Source organism: Cupressus sempervirens, chromosome 1 (assembly GCF_028749045.1).
Source record: "Cupressus sempervirens isolate cs-2001-9-10 chromosome 1, ASM2874904v1, whole genome shotgun sequence".
Classification (NCBI taxonomy): domain Eukaryota; kingdom Viridiplantae; phylum Streptophyta; class Pinopsida; order Cupressales; family Cupressaceae; genus Cupressus; species Cupressus sempervirens.
In genome coordinates this window covers 180,607,717-180,625,407 of record NC_143118.1, presented here as the reverse complement: position 1 = coordinate 180,625,407, position 17,691 = coordinate 180,607,717, and positions in this window count along the sequence as shown.

Genomic DNA, 17,691 nt, shown 5'->3' with positions numbered 1-17,691 from the left:
TCTTAACCTTTTCTATAGAATTTCTCTCTTACAATCAAAGTCTAAAAAGTTAGTGGCTTGATCATATGTCTTCTCAATTTGATCATCAATTTTATCAATAACAGTGGCACACAAGGTAGTGATATCATTTTCTATACTGATCCATTTATCTAAAGTTTGTCTGAAAGTAGTTTGATCACTCTTCAACTTATTCCAAATGTCCACTACTTTTGACATTTCTAAATGGAATAGAGGCCAATTTATTCGACCCACTCAGAAAAAAATTGTATCTCTAACTCTAACATCATACTCCAACTGTATATCTATCTATATTGCCTTGAGTTTAGTCTTTTCTTTGTTTAACTCATCTATAGTGTAGAGCTCTTGATGTTGAGGTGTATCTAGGATATCAATAACATGCCCAATGTGAGGAAGTGGAGTAGGGGAAGTTACAATCATAAGTTGGCTAGAGTCTTCCTCCATTTTCCTCTTTCCTTGTTGCTATTGCAAATTTGAAATGATCTTTTTTCATTTCATATATTTTCCTTTCTCTCCCACCGTAGGCTTCTAACACTTGTTAAAACTTAGTATTTAGCTCAATACACTTTTTCTTGTCCTTTCTACTAACTATTACATTGAAATCAGCTACCTCCTTATTCATGAGTGCAATTTTTTCACTGTCTACATTTTCTACGCGATACACCACCAGGCTTCCTATATGTTTGGCATTTGAAATTTTGCAAAGTCTAGATACATCTTTTTTCTGAATTAACCACATAACTAGGGCTTTGTGATACTCACTATATTTTACCCCTCTATGGGCTTCCTTGACTTCTTCTATATTAAATTTGGTATTTTTTCCTTTTTTGATGGCATCAAAAATCATTACATTAATAATGCCCCATTCAAGCAATATAAGAACACCAACATCCTTGAGTAATTGTCTTCCCTCCTTAGGGGTTATCTTATCAAAATTATCATTAGTTCAGCCTTAATCTCTTCTTGAATCTCAGAGTCCTATATGTTAGGTTGCTATGCCTTTATCTTCTTACTTTTCACTTCAAAATTTGAAATGTTTATTCTCCACAAAATTTGAATGAAGGCCCTAGATTGAAAAAAATCAACATTAGTCACAAATTTTATAGTAGGTTGTTCTATGAAAAGGTCCAAATTCCTCCCCTTGTAATCCTCAACAATGAGGTCTAAGAGTGATATTGGGGGTTCTTGAAGTATTCCTTACTCTATTTTTGATGTTGTTATTAAAACATCATCCTGATCACCAATTTGTTTCAATTTCTCCCTTAAGGAGTCTTCATTATCAAGATGTATGTGGGTTTGACATGGAGAGTATTATTCCATCCTTGATGAAGATCCCTCTTCTAGCCTTTCCTTTTCAGTTGTTGGTTCTAAAGGTGGGCTCTTTGATTGCTACCTTTGATAAACTCGCACAGGATGTGCCCCGATATTTCTAGCAACTATATATCTAGCCTTTCTCTAGAGGGTGTATTGCCCAAGACTAATTAAAAATTTATTTACTATCCTTCTCTTCACCTCCTTGGCTTGATTTGGAAATGACTTTATTAATGCCTCCTATTTCTCATTTAAGGTTTGCATAATCCCAGTAAAATGGGCCCTTAATTTATTTACTTTATCTCCCTAAAATTTTATGTCAACCAAAAGATCATATTTTCTGTCCAAACCATTAAAATATTCCATAAATCTACTAAAATCTCTCCATTTTTCTTTCTTTACTTCCTGTCTTGTAAAGAAAACTCATTTATGATTATATCCTTAGGATAATAAAATTTGTGATCATAAGATTTAGGCTTAGTTCTTTCTTTAAACATTTTTAAAAATCCCTCTAGATCTATAAAGTGAGAATGAAATTAAGCCATCAGATATTTATCCAAAAACTTACCTAGGTGTCTCCATCCTCATTTTGTTATCAAAAAATGGTAAATTTAGAAAAATGTTCCTCTAGATCTTCCCACTAGTTGTCTCTCTTTGAGCCCTCCATTTTGCCATAGAAATTCTGTGACTCCTACCTTTAAAGGTACTTAGTAGGGAAAGACATGAGGTTTCCCTTAGAAACCATATACTTTGGAAATAGTAGAGATTGAATAAAAGATGATATCTCCCTAGTTGTGGCTGACCTTCGAGCTAGGGTTTAGGAATTTGAGAGTTGTCTTGAACTAATAGCTCCCTCATCTTAGATGCAAAGTATCAACAAAATGAACAAAACTAGCATCAGTGACTTCCTAAGTCATATTTTGACTCCTGAGTTGGATTGACATCTTTTCGCCATCCCTTTCTTGTTCTAATTTCATGTCTTTTCCAAAGACATAAACACCTGTAAAAAGGCACATGTACATATGGAATGAATACCAACCAAAAGGTTTATTTGCCTTACCTTTTCTTATGCCAATTAACCCATTATTTATCACTTCAACTAAATGGGAAGAAAATTCAAATATAGAGCTCATTCCATATTGTAATATTTATGCCATCATGAAAAATAGAGGCGTTGGAACATGCTCTTGTTCATCCATGCCAAAAGTCTTATAGAGGAAAATATATAGAGCCTATGCCCTAGGGTTGAAATATTTATTTAATAGGGGCTCTGGGGTAGAAAGTGTCACCAATGTTAGATGTCTTACCTTGGTAAAATGTTCTTTTAGTGGTCCACCATGAAGGTATACTCTTTGTGTATCATATCTGGCTTACAAGTCGTCAAAGTGTGTCTTATCATGCGGAGCAATGTTAGGGTTTAACATAAAACTTCTCTAATTTCTTCAGCTATAATTTTGAAAAAATTATCTTCAGAATGGTTCTTCATGACTTGCAACACAGGGCCATATATTTTGGCCATCATTGTCCATAGATTGACATCCATGAAAACGCCTAGCACAACAAGCTTCCCAATGTAAAATTCCCAGACATTATTAAGTGGTGTCATGATTCCTATGTGAAAACCATTTCTTAAATAACTCCAAACCACCCATAGATGTTTCTACATCCCTCAACCAATTGCCTCTATCATAGAAGCCTTCAACAACCTTCATCCTAGGGTATTTTCTAACTAATTCCCATTTCATTTGTTGAAGCATGTAATCATTCTAGGAAATCTTCATGAACATTCCTATGTTGATAATTTATTTTCCCAAAAAAATTACTTCAAGGAGGCATCTTTAGAACTTTAAAAGTTTAAACCAACAAACTTTCTACAACAAATTTTGAACACTTACTCACTACCTTTTGATTATGACAAATATCACCTCAGTCACAATAATTCACAATTTGAAGACTCAAAAACTCAAGCTCTATTCACTCTATTTCAATCTATCTTGCATTATACCAAATGAGGAAAAAACTACACCTTTTATTCCAAATTCATTCACATGAGGAAAAATTTGATTCACCATTAATTCCTACAATAGTTGGATTGCACATGCAACACAAGAGATTTTAAAATTGGTCATTTATCTAAAAGGAATCTGACGGTGTTGATTTAAATTTGGTAAGGAGTCATATTTTTCAGTTGGTAGGATATGTCATTTCTACGCTTTGTCATTTTTGTTAAAGCTTGAGCATCTTTTTTATAGAGACAAAACAATGACCCTTGATTACCTTTTCATCAAACAATTAGACATAAATATGGTTTCTTAGTATTTCTTTTTAGGAATTAGGCCCACTAAGGACACATGTAAACTTCTCGCTTTGTCAAAAATCTTAAAAATTGAGCATTATTTTATAGCGTCAAAGCAATGACCAGTGATCCCTCTTTGATTAGAGGGTTTGGGAGATTTCTAGTTTTATTCTTCATGTGTTGCCCACAAGGCCACATGTCATCATGTCACAGAATCACTTTTCTTAACAACCTTACTACTTCCCAAAGAAACAAAGTGAGTATCGTTGATCTCTATTTTTATCAATTGCTAGGAATAACACCTCATTACTGTATAATGTGAACCAAGGTGGAATCATAACATGCCACCTATTTATATGATGACATCTTTTTGTCTTGAAATTTTTGAGCTACCTGGTCCCACCCTGGACCCATGTCATGTACTCATTTTTTCACTATGGCTAAACACTGTGCACCTTGCAACCATGATAATAGAACAATCATTGATTTTACCTCTGATTAACATTTGGAGGTTTTACCTATGCTAACAATACAACCTTTCCCCTTTTTAAGATCCATAGGAACAAGAAACAACTTCTCACATTTTTTCAAAGCTTAAAGTTTGGGAACCTTTCTACAGTGACAACATGACATCCGTGGATCTTCCCCTTGATCAATGATCGGGAAGTCAGCACAAAAATATGCTTGGCTTGAGTTGTAAAACAATGATTTGGTGACAAATATCTTATGATGACGTGATATCCTCAAAGATTTTCATTGGGTCCACCATGTCCATGTGTCAAAATGTCACTAAATTGTAATTTTTAAACTATACAAAATATTTTATCGTGACAAAGTGACAAATGTTGATTTTATAGCATCTAAAGGCTAAGATTAATCATGATGATCACTGTATTTCAATGGTCCCACTGGACAGGTGTCAGAATCTTGTATTTTTGTAAACATTAAAAATATTGTAACTTTTAATAGAGACGAGGCGATATTCATCAATCTGAGGTGAATCAAATGGTTGAGAAAAAGATAGTCACTTGTGTTGAATAAACATACTTAACTAGTACATGAACTAACCATGACACAGCCATGTGTAGAGTAAAACCAGGAAATTAAAAGAATTAACTCCATTCTTCAAAAATAAAACCTAGCAAAGGATAAAACCCTATCAAAAGGATTTAAAATAACAAGAGGGTTTTCAAAACATTTACATTGCATTTAGGGTTTATTTGAAAACCACCTACCCTAGCCAAAAGAAAAAATGACTGTTAAAATTCAAAAATCTTCCAAAATCATTTTGAAACAACAGGGCTCAAAAAGGGGTTAACAAGTACAACTCCTAATTTAGTTAGAATCTTCTAATAGGGACTCATATGTACTGATTGTATTTCATTGAATCCTAATAATATCCATTTTTTCACAAGGATCTTCTATATTAGTATATCATCTTATGGGTACCATCCCCACTATGGTTTTCCCTCTAATCAATAGTTTTGTTAGATAACATAGCTAGTGTTTTATCTTTCTATGGCTATTGCATCTACTATTTACATGTTTCAAAATTAATAAGGACATTGAGAGTTGGTTTAAATAGCATAACTAATTCAACCCTCCCCCCCTCTCAATTATCTTGGTAGACTTCACTTTCTAACAACTGGTATCAAAACATCAGGTCCTTGAAGGAAAATCTTAACAACTTAAGGCGATCTATGACACTTTAGGAAAGAAAGTCCAAATTTTGATGGATTTAACTTTGACAGATGAAAATAAAAGATGAAGACACATCTTCTATGCATGAGTCTAGATTACTAGTTGATTACTGTAAGTAAAAAGGATGTAATAAAAGAAGATAAGCTTGAAAGTTGTAATGAAACAAAGAAAGACACATTCATGTACAACATGCTTTCTAGAGAAGCATTATTATCATCTCTTCCTAAAACTAAATTACAAGAAGAGCACACTATCCAAACAAGTAACTAAACTTTAGGTTCCTCAAATACAATTCTATAGATGATGTAACTTCTTCTTTGGTTGATCTCTAACCTCAATTTGATCTCAGATCAAAAAAATAGGTTCTCAAAAAATTTGCATATATCGCTTCACAAAAAGTTTTCATATAACTTTATTGCATTACAATACACATTACTTGCACATCAAAACACACACTTAATTTTGCAAGATATCCTTTGCATAAATACCATGCCTTTACACAAATTTATTCTCTATTGGCTAAGATGACAATATACTTTTCCAATGTAGAGTAAACATCTAGAATGTTAGCCCTAATTGGTCAAGTAAATATTTTGTAAACAAAATATTTCCTTTACCTTTAGTTCTATTGTTCTGATCACTTGTAAAACATGAATATGTCTTTTCTGTATAGTTCATACTGATGTCCAAGGTTATACACATCATCATAAATATGTATACTACTTCTATCTAACATCCCTCTCTTAGATAACATCATATAAATAAGTTATACATCAAAACAATACACTGCTATAAACTAGTTTCATACTTAGAATATTTTTTGAGTACCTAAAGCTACAAATCTTTATTTCTAAGGTTTTCTACAACATGTACATCATGTTTTTCCATTAATGAAAAAAATTACATCACTACATATAGCCATTTGTCAACAATCTCCCACTTTGGCATTGATGGCAAGAAAGTAAGGAAAATTGCCTAAGTAAGAAAACTTTACCAAAACTTACAATACATAACATCTATTACATTACATATACTTCATATTACATACATAGCTTACTACACAATTTATTCTATACTTCTTCTTTAATACACAATTTTCTTCTACACTTCTCCTCCTTTAACATCAATGAGAAAGGTCAGAAAGTCCAAAAAAATGTCAAAAAATTTCAAACACTGTCAAAATTTCTATCTCGCTACCTCAAACTACTATTATCTTCATACAATCATAAAAATTTACCTTCAAATTTTCATACCTTTATCCCATGAGTTCTTCGCTACTTCAGCAATAGTGAACATTGCACATAAGGCATATGATGCAATCTCAACTACATTAAGCTCAGAGTAAGTGAAATTGGCATAAGTGACCTTTGTTTTGACAAATTCTTTCAACTATCTCTCAATAGTTGATATCTTTAGAGCAATAGATTCTTTGAATTTTGATAATCTTCTCAAAATCTGCTCTTTTCCAAGTTCTAGTTTCTTGATGTCTATGTGAACACTGGCAACTTGTCCGTCAAACTCATCAATTTTTCAAGAATCTTGTTGTATCCGACTAGTTAGAGCTTCCAATTCACTCATCTTCGCTTGAATCTTGCTATCCAAATCTTTGGTCAACTTATGAGATAAAGTATAGTTGACGTATAGTACCTTGCCAACTTGTTGACATCTTCAGAGCTCCTTGATACAATTATCAAGAATCAATAAATAATTTTGAATGTTTTGACAAATGGTGCTAAAAAGATTAGCATCATGTGAAATTTGAGCTTTAGACTTAGCAACATTCAACAACTTTGTAAACTCATCATCAAATGATTTTACAACTACTTGAGCTCTTTGTTCAAGGTATATTTCTATATGCTTAGTTGTGAGAGTTCTGTGAAATCTATCAGTCACCTCCGTTAATGCTCTTTGTAGACTTTTGACATTTGTATTTACTCAATAAATTTTGTCAAGGATGAGATCATGTTGGATTGATCATCACCATCACTTGTAAGGTCAACAAGAGATGTAGGAGTGGATGAGTTGGAAGCTTTTACCTCATCTTCCTCTTATTTCTTCTCTGCTACCTTCTCAGATTTTAACTCTTCTTCTTCCTTTTTCTCTCTTTCTTTTCTTTCTTTTCTTTCTCTTCTACTCTCATCTTCTCTTCTTCTCTCTGCTTCTTTTCTTCTTCAAGCAATTTCAGTTTGGCTTCATCAATATTCTTCTTATCTTCTTCAAGTTGTCTTTTCTCTTTTTCAATCAGTCTCAACTAATCCTGAATATCTTCGAAAAGATGCTTAGGCTGATCATAGGTTACAAAATGGTTACCATCAATGTTAATTGTAATATTTTTTTGATAAGTTTTCATAGTATCACCACTTATGAATACTTCTAAAGTTTTCTCTACCGTGGTAGTAGCTATCTCTACCTCAATCATCATTTTATTGATATTTGCAGTAGTTTCACTTATAATTATATCCTTATCACCATCCATAAATAGAATCGACCTCAATTTGTTCTATAGATAGGGTGCTAGTTTAATCATCAGTTTCTTTACTTCTCCTTCATCTTCAGTGTTGCACATAGTTCTCTTGCACATAGTTCTTATCATTGATTTCCAAAGTTCCATATCTTCTTCCTAAACTAGTGCCTTCTTTGCTATAATTCTATTATAGACTTCCTGATTGACAAAATCTTTGATGTCTTCAAGTTTCAAGTTATTAAGAATCATATATCTCACAATAGAGATATCAATCTAATCTTTGTCAATATCATTATACAAATCATAAAGCTTATATGTCTGTACAATGTTTCCTTCATTAACAATGGCTCTGTTAATCCTTTATATCTTTGGTTTTTAGGATTGCCTTGTTTTACTTGCTGGCTGCTTGGAAACAATTACCTTCTTTGGCTATTTTTCTTCTTGTTCTTCTATTTCTTCATCATCACTAGAGTCATGAATTGTCAATAATGTCTTCTTTCTTTTCTCTAGTCTAGTAGCTTGCTGCTGAACTCTTTTTGATTGCCTTTTCGATCCACTTGGTTGCTTGGCTAATACAACAACATATGGAATGCTATGTTCTATAGGAATTTCTACAATAGATACATCAGATGCTTGACCCACTAATAGAGGTGTCACATACATTACACCTTGTTCACTAGTTTTTTTTAATCTGAAGATTATTTGTCTAACTGCTTGTGATTCTTCTTTTGACATACCAACCTCAAATACTGCTATCTTCATTATAGTTGCAATCTTCTTATGAGATGCCTTCTCTAATGATGCTTGGTAAGCTGACTGAGTAATGTCCTCGTACATTCCAAATCTATATGATGCTTGATCTATATCAGATTTTAGCTGTAAATCAATATAACCAATAGTTGTATCATCACTAATCTCATAAATTAAGGGCTCAAGAAATGTTTCTCAATGTTCAACTACTTCAATATATGCTCGGTCTGTGTACACCATAAAACATATATCATTCTTAAATATGTCAACAATTACAGGGTCAATTCTGAATCTCTATTTCATTTCATTTTGAAATGTCCTTAGAACTAGATTTTTGACGTCTAAGATTTTCTGTATAGGATGCCTTCTGCACACATCTTTTATCTTGTCCATAGTGCATCTTTCACTACTCATAATATTAGTAATTGATAAAAATGGAAATCTTTTAAGTAAATGAAAGAAAATATAATTAATCAGAGATTGGAATCTAAATGCACCATTCTTAGTTCTCTTAATCTTTTCCAAATTCTCAAGAAGTTGTACTCTTAGAATCTCACTTAAATTTACTTGCTCCTTCTCAACACAAATCTGATAGGCTACATAGATAAAACCTATTGACAACTCATTGTTTTTAGAACTTGTACAAATAGAATATGCGATGATTTTGCTTAAAAATCTTACATCCTATTTTCTGATGGTGCTGATCAACATTGCCTTACCATTATAAATTTCCTTAGTATAACTCTCAACCTTTTTCTTTACTAGTTTCTCACCATTAGGTATACTACCTTTTTTTCTAAGACTAGTGATCTCATGAATAAGGTTGGTAGAAATGTCAACCACATCTTTTCCCATCAAAATCTTTCTATTATGAATTCTACTGAATATAATCTGAGTCCACTATCTGGTATCAAGTTCGCAGTAAAAATAATATCTGACTAAGTCTAAATCCTTTAGATGATCATATCTAGGCATAATAGTCATATCATGATTGAAAATAATTTTGATATCTTTGTTTATAAACCCACTTCCAATAAATTCAAACTTACTATACAAGAAGCTTCCTACATATTCCAAGAAAACTACATTGTCTAAAGTAATTGATAATATCGAATTAGGGTTTTCCTCTAGGGTTTTCATAAGAACAACCTTAAATTTGGATCTATCAACATTCTCAACATTATGAACTACAGACATATCCATGTTTACAACAAATAGAATTTTATCAAAGAATTTTGTGTGGATAATGATAAAATACCTTATTCTCAAAGTAGGTCTTTGCTTGAAATCACTTTGACAATTCAATTCTAGGTGCTCTAAGCTTATGATATAATCGTAATGTGGAAATAATCAAGTTCATACTCCATTTATTTAGCTACAACTTGCATTAATTGCATACTTCACTAATATGAAAAAGCTATTAATTTCAGTTTGAAATCAATTATCTACTCAAGATCTTCTGTCCAATCTTCAAATGCTATCGAAGGTTCACCATAGCTTCCTTTCATCATGACAATGCTCCAAAAAACTTTGCTCCATGAAATTTTCTTTAGAAACATAGATTTCATCTTTTTTCATAGAATAACCTTTCTCTATTACAACAATAACTTTTATTTCCTTCATAACTTGTTACAATAAGTTTCAAATTGTAAACAAGCTTAACTCCTATCTAAACTCATCAAGATACATCTTCTCTCAACCTCGCTACTCATATCTCGACCTCTAAATGAAGTTCTAGATTCTGGTGCTATGAACAAGCTTAATTCAACTTGGTTGAATCAAACTTGATTGCTAAATTCACTTTTCTTGTCTCATCATCATCTGACTCTTCATCTGAGATATCTAATTCTTTAAAAAATGCCTCATAAAGTTCTTCTCAAAATTCACTTACTACATTTTTTTGATCTGCATTGTCTTTCTTAGTTCTAGAGTTTCTTTGATGATTCCTTCTATTATTTCCAAATTTTCTTCCATTGTTACTTCTATTTCTAAAGTTTCTTTCATGATTCCTTCTATCATTTTTGAAGTTTCTTCCATTGTTCCTTTTGTCCATTTTGCATTACTTTGATTTATGTCCAAAGTTGTTGTATAACTAACATACTAGGGTTTTGCTTCTAGGATTTCGTTGATCAATAGGTGCTTGACAATTCTAGGCTATGTGTCCAAAGTTGTTAACTTATAACACATGTTCTACTTTCTTTCCTCAAAAGGTCTTCTTTCTCTCAATGTCCTTTCATTAGATCTTCTTCTATCTCCAGGGTTAGTATTTTCAAACATTCTACCATTTCTTCTATTATTATCATATTTAGTCTTCTTACAATCAATTTCTTTATTACCTATACCATGACAATCATGACAATTAAAATTCATAACATGATTTAATGACTTATTTGTACAATCTCTTTTCATTTGACCAATTTCATTACATGAAAAACAATTACCTCAAAATTCATACTTGGTTTCCTTAGGAGATTCCACTTGCTTAGGTTCATCCAATTTTACAATTTCCTTCTCTTATTCAACTTTATTGGATTTATCAGAAGATTGAGTAGATTAAAACTTATCATCAAATTTATCTTCCTCTTTCATATCTGATTTACTTTCAAGTTTCTTTGTAGACATTTTAAATAGATAACCAAGATCAATCTTATCATAGGTAGGTCTTGGTATTGACATTGATTTATCAAGATTTTCTTTGCTAGAATAAAGCTTTTCAAGCTATACCTTACTTTGAGTTAGTTCACCTTTCACAATAGTGTTGTACTTTTGAAGTTCTTCATGATCTTCTTTTAATGCTTCAAACTCAGATGTCAACTTTGCTATTTTCTCTCTAAGATCTAAATTTTCAATCTTCAATTTAGATTCAACTTTATATTGGTAATCCTCAATTCATGCTTCAAGATCTTCTACTCTATTTTTAGTTTTGAATAATCATCATCACTAGTTTCAAATTTAGTAGATTTAGGCTTGGATTTGAGATTTTTGATCTTGTCCTTCAATTGTCCAATGTATACTTTGGACTCTTCATATCTATCTTTCACCTTATCACTTTCTTTAGTAAGTACATCAATTTGTTCAAGTGCCTCTTCAAGGTTCTTCATGAACTATTCCATATCCATAGGGATCTTACTCAAATTGTTAAGCCTCTTCTAAGTAACTGTGTTCTAATACCAATTGTTAGAAATAGGGAATACTTGGGCAGGGGTGGGTGAATTAGTATTCTACAAACTTTTTTCACCAACTGGATATTATTTGTTACTTTGAACCATGCGTAAGAAATTAAACAAGTAATGCTAAATAGTAATAATAACCATGCATAAAGAGAACTCATAACACCATATTTTGTTATCTAGGGAAACCCTAGCCAAGGGAAAACCTTGATGGGGATGATACTTAATAGATGATGTACTAATATAGATTTTCCTTATTAGAGGATGGACCTTATTAGGAGTCTATAAAAACATTTAATACATAGAAGTCCTTGTTAGTTGACTTTGAATCCCTATTAGGAGTTGTAGTACAATGGATGTAAGAAGAGCTCACTACCCAAATATGCACTTTCAATCATAAGAAGAGTTCACTACCCAAACAAGAAATGAACTTTAGGTTCCTCAAATAAGATGTATTTATGATGTAACTTGTTCTTCGATTGATCTCTGACCTAAGTTTGATCTCAAATCACAAAAATAGGTTCTCAAAAACTTTGCATCTATCACTTCACAAAAAGTTCCAATATAAATTTATCACATTACAATACACATTACTTGCACATCAAAATGCACACTTAATCTCACAAGATATCCTTTGCATAGGGATTTATGGGGGGTGGGGGTGGTTGAATTAGTAATGTACTAACTTTAGTCACCAACTGAATATTATTAGTTACTTTAATCCATGCATAATAAAGCAATAAAGTAATCTTGAATAGTAATAGTAACAATGCACAAAGATAACTCATGACACCATATTTTTTTAACTAGGGAAACACTAGCCAAGGGAAAACCCCAATGGGATTGAAAACGCACTAGATAATATTGATATATAGGTTCCTTGTTAGATGATGGACCCTACTAGGAGTCTATGTATAAAGAGTCCTTGTTAGGAGACTTTGGATCGCTATTAAGAGATTTCAACCTTGTTAGGAGTTGAAGTATAATGTATGCAAGATGAGCCCACTACCCAAACATGTAATTTCAACTACAAGAAGAGCTCACTACTCAAACAAGTAATTTACTATTATTTTCCTTCCTTGTCTAATCTTTGATCTTTAGCTTGATCTCTGACCACTAGATAAAACTTCACATATATTGCTTTCACAAAAGTATGCTCACTTTGAAATAACATAAACTCACAAGTTCACACACATGATACACACTTCTTATCACAAGAAGTCCTTTGCATAAATACCATGCCTTTACATAAAATACTACTGGGTCATCTAAGACCACAATTCACTTTTCCAAGCTAGAGTAAACATTGAGAATGTTAGCCCTAATTGGACAAGTAATTGTTTTGTAAACAAAATAATTCTTTCCTTTAATTCCATTGTCCCACTTTATCAAAGCATGATTGACTTTTTTTTGTATAGTCTATACAAACTTTTGAGGTTATAAACATCATCACCAACATGTATGCTATCTCCATGTAACTTCTCTTGTCATAATATGATGTCTACAACATGTTATAAACAAAACAATACGTTGTTGTAAACCAACTCTATACTTAGACAATTTTTTGATAACCAAACACTAAGTATCTTTAGTTATGAGGTTTCTTGTGAACATGTACATCATGTGTTGTCATTAATGAAAATAATTACATATCACTATTAGCCAACTGTCAACAATCTCCCCCTTTGGCATTGATGGAAACAAAATAGGGAAAATTTGCTAAGTGACAAAAACTTAACTATCAAAATAAAAATTACATCTATTACAACTTTACATATATGCTCCCTCTTACAATATACTTTATACTACACTTGTATCTCTCCCAACAATGACATGTATATAATTTTCACATGAATCTCTCCCCCTTTGACATCAATGACAGAGGTCAAAATGTCAAGATTCAGTCAAAAACTATCAAAATTGTTGAAAATTATTGTCTTCCCTTTATGCTGAAATTATCTTCATATAATCATCAAAAATAGTCTTCAGGATATTCATACCTTTGTTCATTGTCTCTTTGGTAGACTCTATTAATGAGAGAATTGCACATAATGCATATGATGCAATCTCAACTGCATTGATATCTAAATACAAAAAAGTTTTAATATGTGTCCTTGGCCTTGGCACATTCTTCTAGTTGCTATTCAAAAAAAGATAACTTTAGAGAAATGGATTCTTTGAAATCAAATGTTCTCTTCAATATCTGCTCTTTCGAAAGTTCTAGTTTCCTGATATTTTTGTGAATACTAACAACTTGACTCTTAATATCATTAACTTTGCTAGATGGGTGCTAGATTAGGCTGAATAAAGCCTCTAGCTCATTTATCTTTGTCTCTATTTGACTATCCAAATCCTTAGTCAGTTTGTATGATAAGGTACACTTAACATACAAAGCTTTCCCTTCCTATTGACATTTCTAAAGTTCTTTTATGCATGTATCAAGATTGAATAAGTCATTCTTTATGTTCTAGAAGACGGTGCTAAACAGGTTAGCATCATGGGAAATTTAAGCCTTCACCTATGCAACATTTAACAAACTAGTAAACTCTTCATCAAAAGACTTTAGCATTGTTTGTGCTCTCTATTTGGGATCTAACTTAGTGTTTTGTATTGTCAAAGTACTATGCAATCTGTTAGTCACTTCCATTAGTGATCTTTGCAAACTCTTAACTATTTTATTCTTCTATAAAAGTTTGGATAAGGATGAGATTAGATCACTTTGATCATCATCATTAGTAGCCAAATTAGCAAGAGGGAGTGGAGTAGATGAAATAGATGGTTTAGTCTCATCCTCCCTCTATTCCCTACCGCTTTTTTAGTTTTCCTCTCTTCCTCTTCTTTCCTTTCCTTTTCCTCTCTTTCTTTTTTCTCTTCTAATCTTTTCCTCTCCTCTCCCTCTATTTTTCTCTTCTTTTCTTCTAAAATCCTTCTCTTATCTTCATCTTCCTTTCTTTTTCTCTCTTCCTCAAGAAATTATTGCTTGGCTTCCTCTATCTACTTCTTTTCAACTTCTATCAACCTCTTCTCTTCCTCAATTTGTTTTAGCTTTTCCTCAACATCCCCAGTGTCTGGTACATTTGGTTTAGAAACACCAAATGGATTGGTGTTATCAATGTTAAGAGTAACATTGGTTTTATCAATCTTCATAGTGTCACCACTAACTGACACTTCTAAGGTTCTAGGAGTTGGAGGAGATGCTGCCCATGACACTAAAAACATCTTGCTGATAGCTATTGTAGTCTTCTTTCTCAACTTATCCTTCTTAGCAACCATAAATAAGAATGGCCTCAACTTATTTCTTAATTATGGAAAGAGGTTATTTAGCAATCTCTTAATTTCATCTTCATCACCAGTCTTGCAAATGGTCCTTAGCGTAGACTTGTAAATTTCAAGGTCTTATTCCCTTGTTGGAGACTTCTTCCTTATGAGTCTCTCATAGACTTACTAGTTCACTACTCCTTTGATATCCTTCATACTTAGATAATTTTCAATAATATGTCTCATAGTAGATATATCAATTTGATCCCTCTCAAAATTATTGTATAGATCATAAAACTTGTTCATTTGAATAAAGTTTCTGTCATTTGTAATTGTTGTATTTATCTTCTTAGTCTTTGAATTCCATGGTTGTCAAGCTTTTCCTACTACTTGCTTAGGTGGAGTCACCTTTTTAGATTGCTTTTTTTCTTGTTCCTTAACCTCTTCATCATCACTAGATTCAACTATCAACAATTCTTTCTGGCTCTTGCTAGGTCCTATAGCCATCTATTTGACTCTCTTAGTCTTTGTTGACACTGCTTCAACCAATCTCTATGATTTTCTTTTCTGTTCACTTGGTTGAGCATCAAACACTTCCACATATGGAATGCTCTATCTTGAGGTTGTCTTAGCAACTAAAACTGACAAGGGTTGTGCATTCAATACACCTTGTTTCATTTTTTTTCTAATGGTCTTAGATTTACTTTCTATCATTCTGACCTCAGATAATGCCTTCTTCATGATTGACTAAACATTCTTATGAGATGCATTCTCCAAGATTTCTTGATGAGTGTGATATGTGATCTCATCATATGTGCCAAATCTATACTCAACTTTATCTTTGTCTAAATTCAACAACAAATCAACATAGCCAATTGCAACATCATCACTTAACTCATGGCTAAAAGGATCCAAAAATGTCCCCTGAGGTTCCACTACTTGAATATAAGTATGATCCTGTACCAACTAATATACAAATGTCCTCCTTGAACCTATCCACAATTGTAGGAAAAATCCTAAATCTTTGTGTTGGTGTGATTTTTCATAGTATAGGAAATTTTTTGGTATTTGGGTGAAAAATTAGTTATGCCTTTGTTTTGTGGTGCCCTTGTTTTCATTTAAAAAAAAAAGATATTTTCTTCAAATATTCTGGCAGGGTTTTTATCCTAAATATTTTATTTACGTCAAAATTCCTTTTGAAAACCCTTTGTGTACCTTTAATTGCGATATTTTGTTTGAAAGGACGCCAAGTTGAAGTATTTTTCAATCATCGTTGATCTATTAGAGATCAAGGGTCAACACATCCCCGCATTATAGAGTTGTAGGTTTTTTAAATAATGCAGGGAGGCGCGATGATGACACGTAGCCTTTGATGTTTTATGAGATCCAGTATGCTGCAAAAGCTCCTGTATGTCAGATTTGTCAGTACTTTTGCACACATTTTTTTTTTCTGCGATATCATTGGTGGATTCATTGGCAGAGCTATGAAGATTACTTACCAAGCCGTATCACCGTTGATCCTATCTTGATCAACGGTTGACACATCCCCACATAATAAAGATGCAGGTTTTTAAGTAATGCAGGGAAGTGCAGTGGTGACGCGTGGCAACATGGGGTCAGATATTTATATTTCAGTATGCTACACTACAAATGACTGATGATGTGTAATGCTAGGTATGCACAGAAGGTTTTTGGTTGCTTAATGAATGAGAAACAGTATCACCGTTGATCCTGTCTTGATCAATGGTTGACACATCCCCGCATAATAAGGATGCAGGTTTTTAAGTAATGCGGGGAAGCACAGTGGTGACACGTGTCCGTGATGACGTCAAACACTTGCTTACTCAAAAGAAGATACGGTATCCGCTAGCGTGAAGTGTTGTTAGACAGTATAAGCTAATATGTCAATTTCCTATTGGTCAGTACAGCTAGCTGGTCGTTAATACTAAATGGATTATTTTGATCGTCGATCTTGTCTTGATCGACGGTTGACGCATCCTCGCATAATAAAGATGTAGGTTTTTAAGTAATGCGGGGAAGCGCAATGATGACACGTAGCATTTTTCAAAAAAGACTATAAAGCCCTGTTATTTTTAAATCAAGACCGTGTGATCTGATAAAATCTACAGATGGGATTCAAATTTGAGTGCAAATTGCAAGCAACGGTTACTGAGAGTAAATGTGATCCAAACCTAGTGCGTGCAATTTTAATTCATAAAAAGAGCCCACAATTTCACCATTAATGAATCACCAAAGTACAGAAAGAAAAGGGCGTTCAAGATTTCAGAGCTAAGGCACGAAATTTCTCAGTTAATACTCCAATAAAATTGCAGAAGACATCATATAGTGCAGAAGTGCGATTTGCTCTGTGACTTTCTGAGTAAAATTTGAAGTATCTGCTATTGTGAATTTTCCAAATTTTCATTAACAATGCCACCCCGAAAAGAGTTTACTGGACAAAAAGATTATCTAAAACGTTCAGTGCATGATGATTTTCTCGAACAATTTCCTTTATCAGTGCATGAAATAACAAAGGGAAGGGAGCTCATTCCAAAAAACCCTAGATTGGTTGTGGCAGAAGGATTTTATGACAAATCTAATTGGATAAGGGATGCCTAGGTTTCCATGGGAGGTTTGGAGTTGTTTAAGAAATGGTTTTTAGAGTGAAAACTGGACACTCCTATGAGCAATGTATGGGAATTTGACATTGGAAAATTAGTATT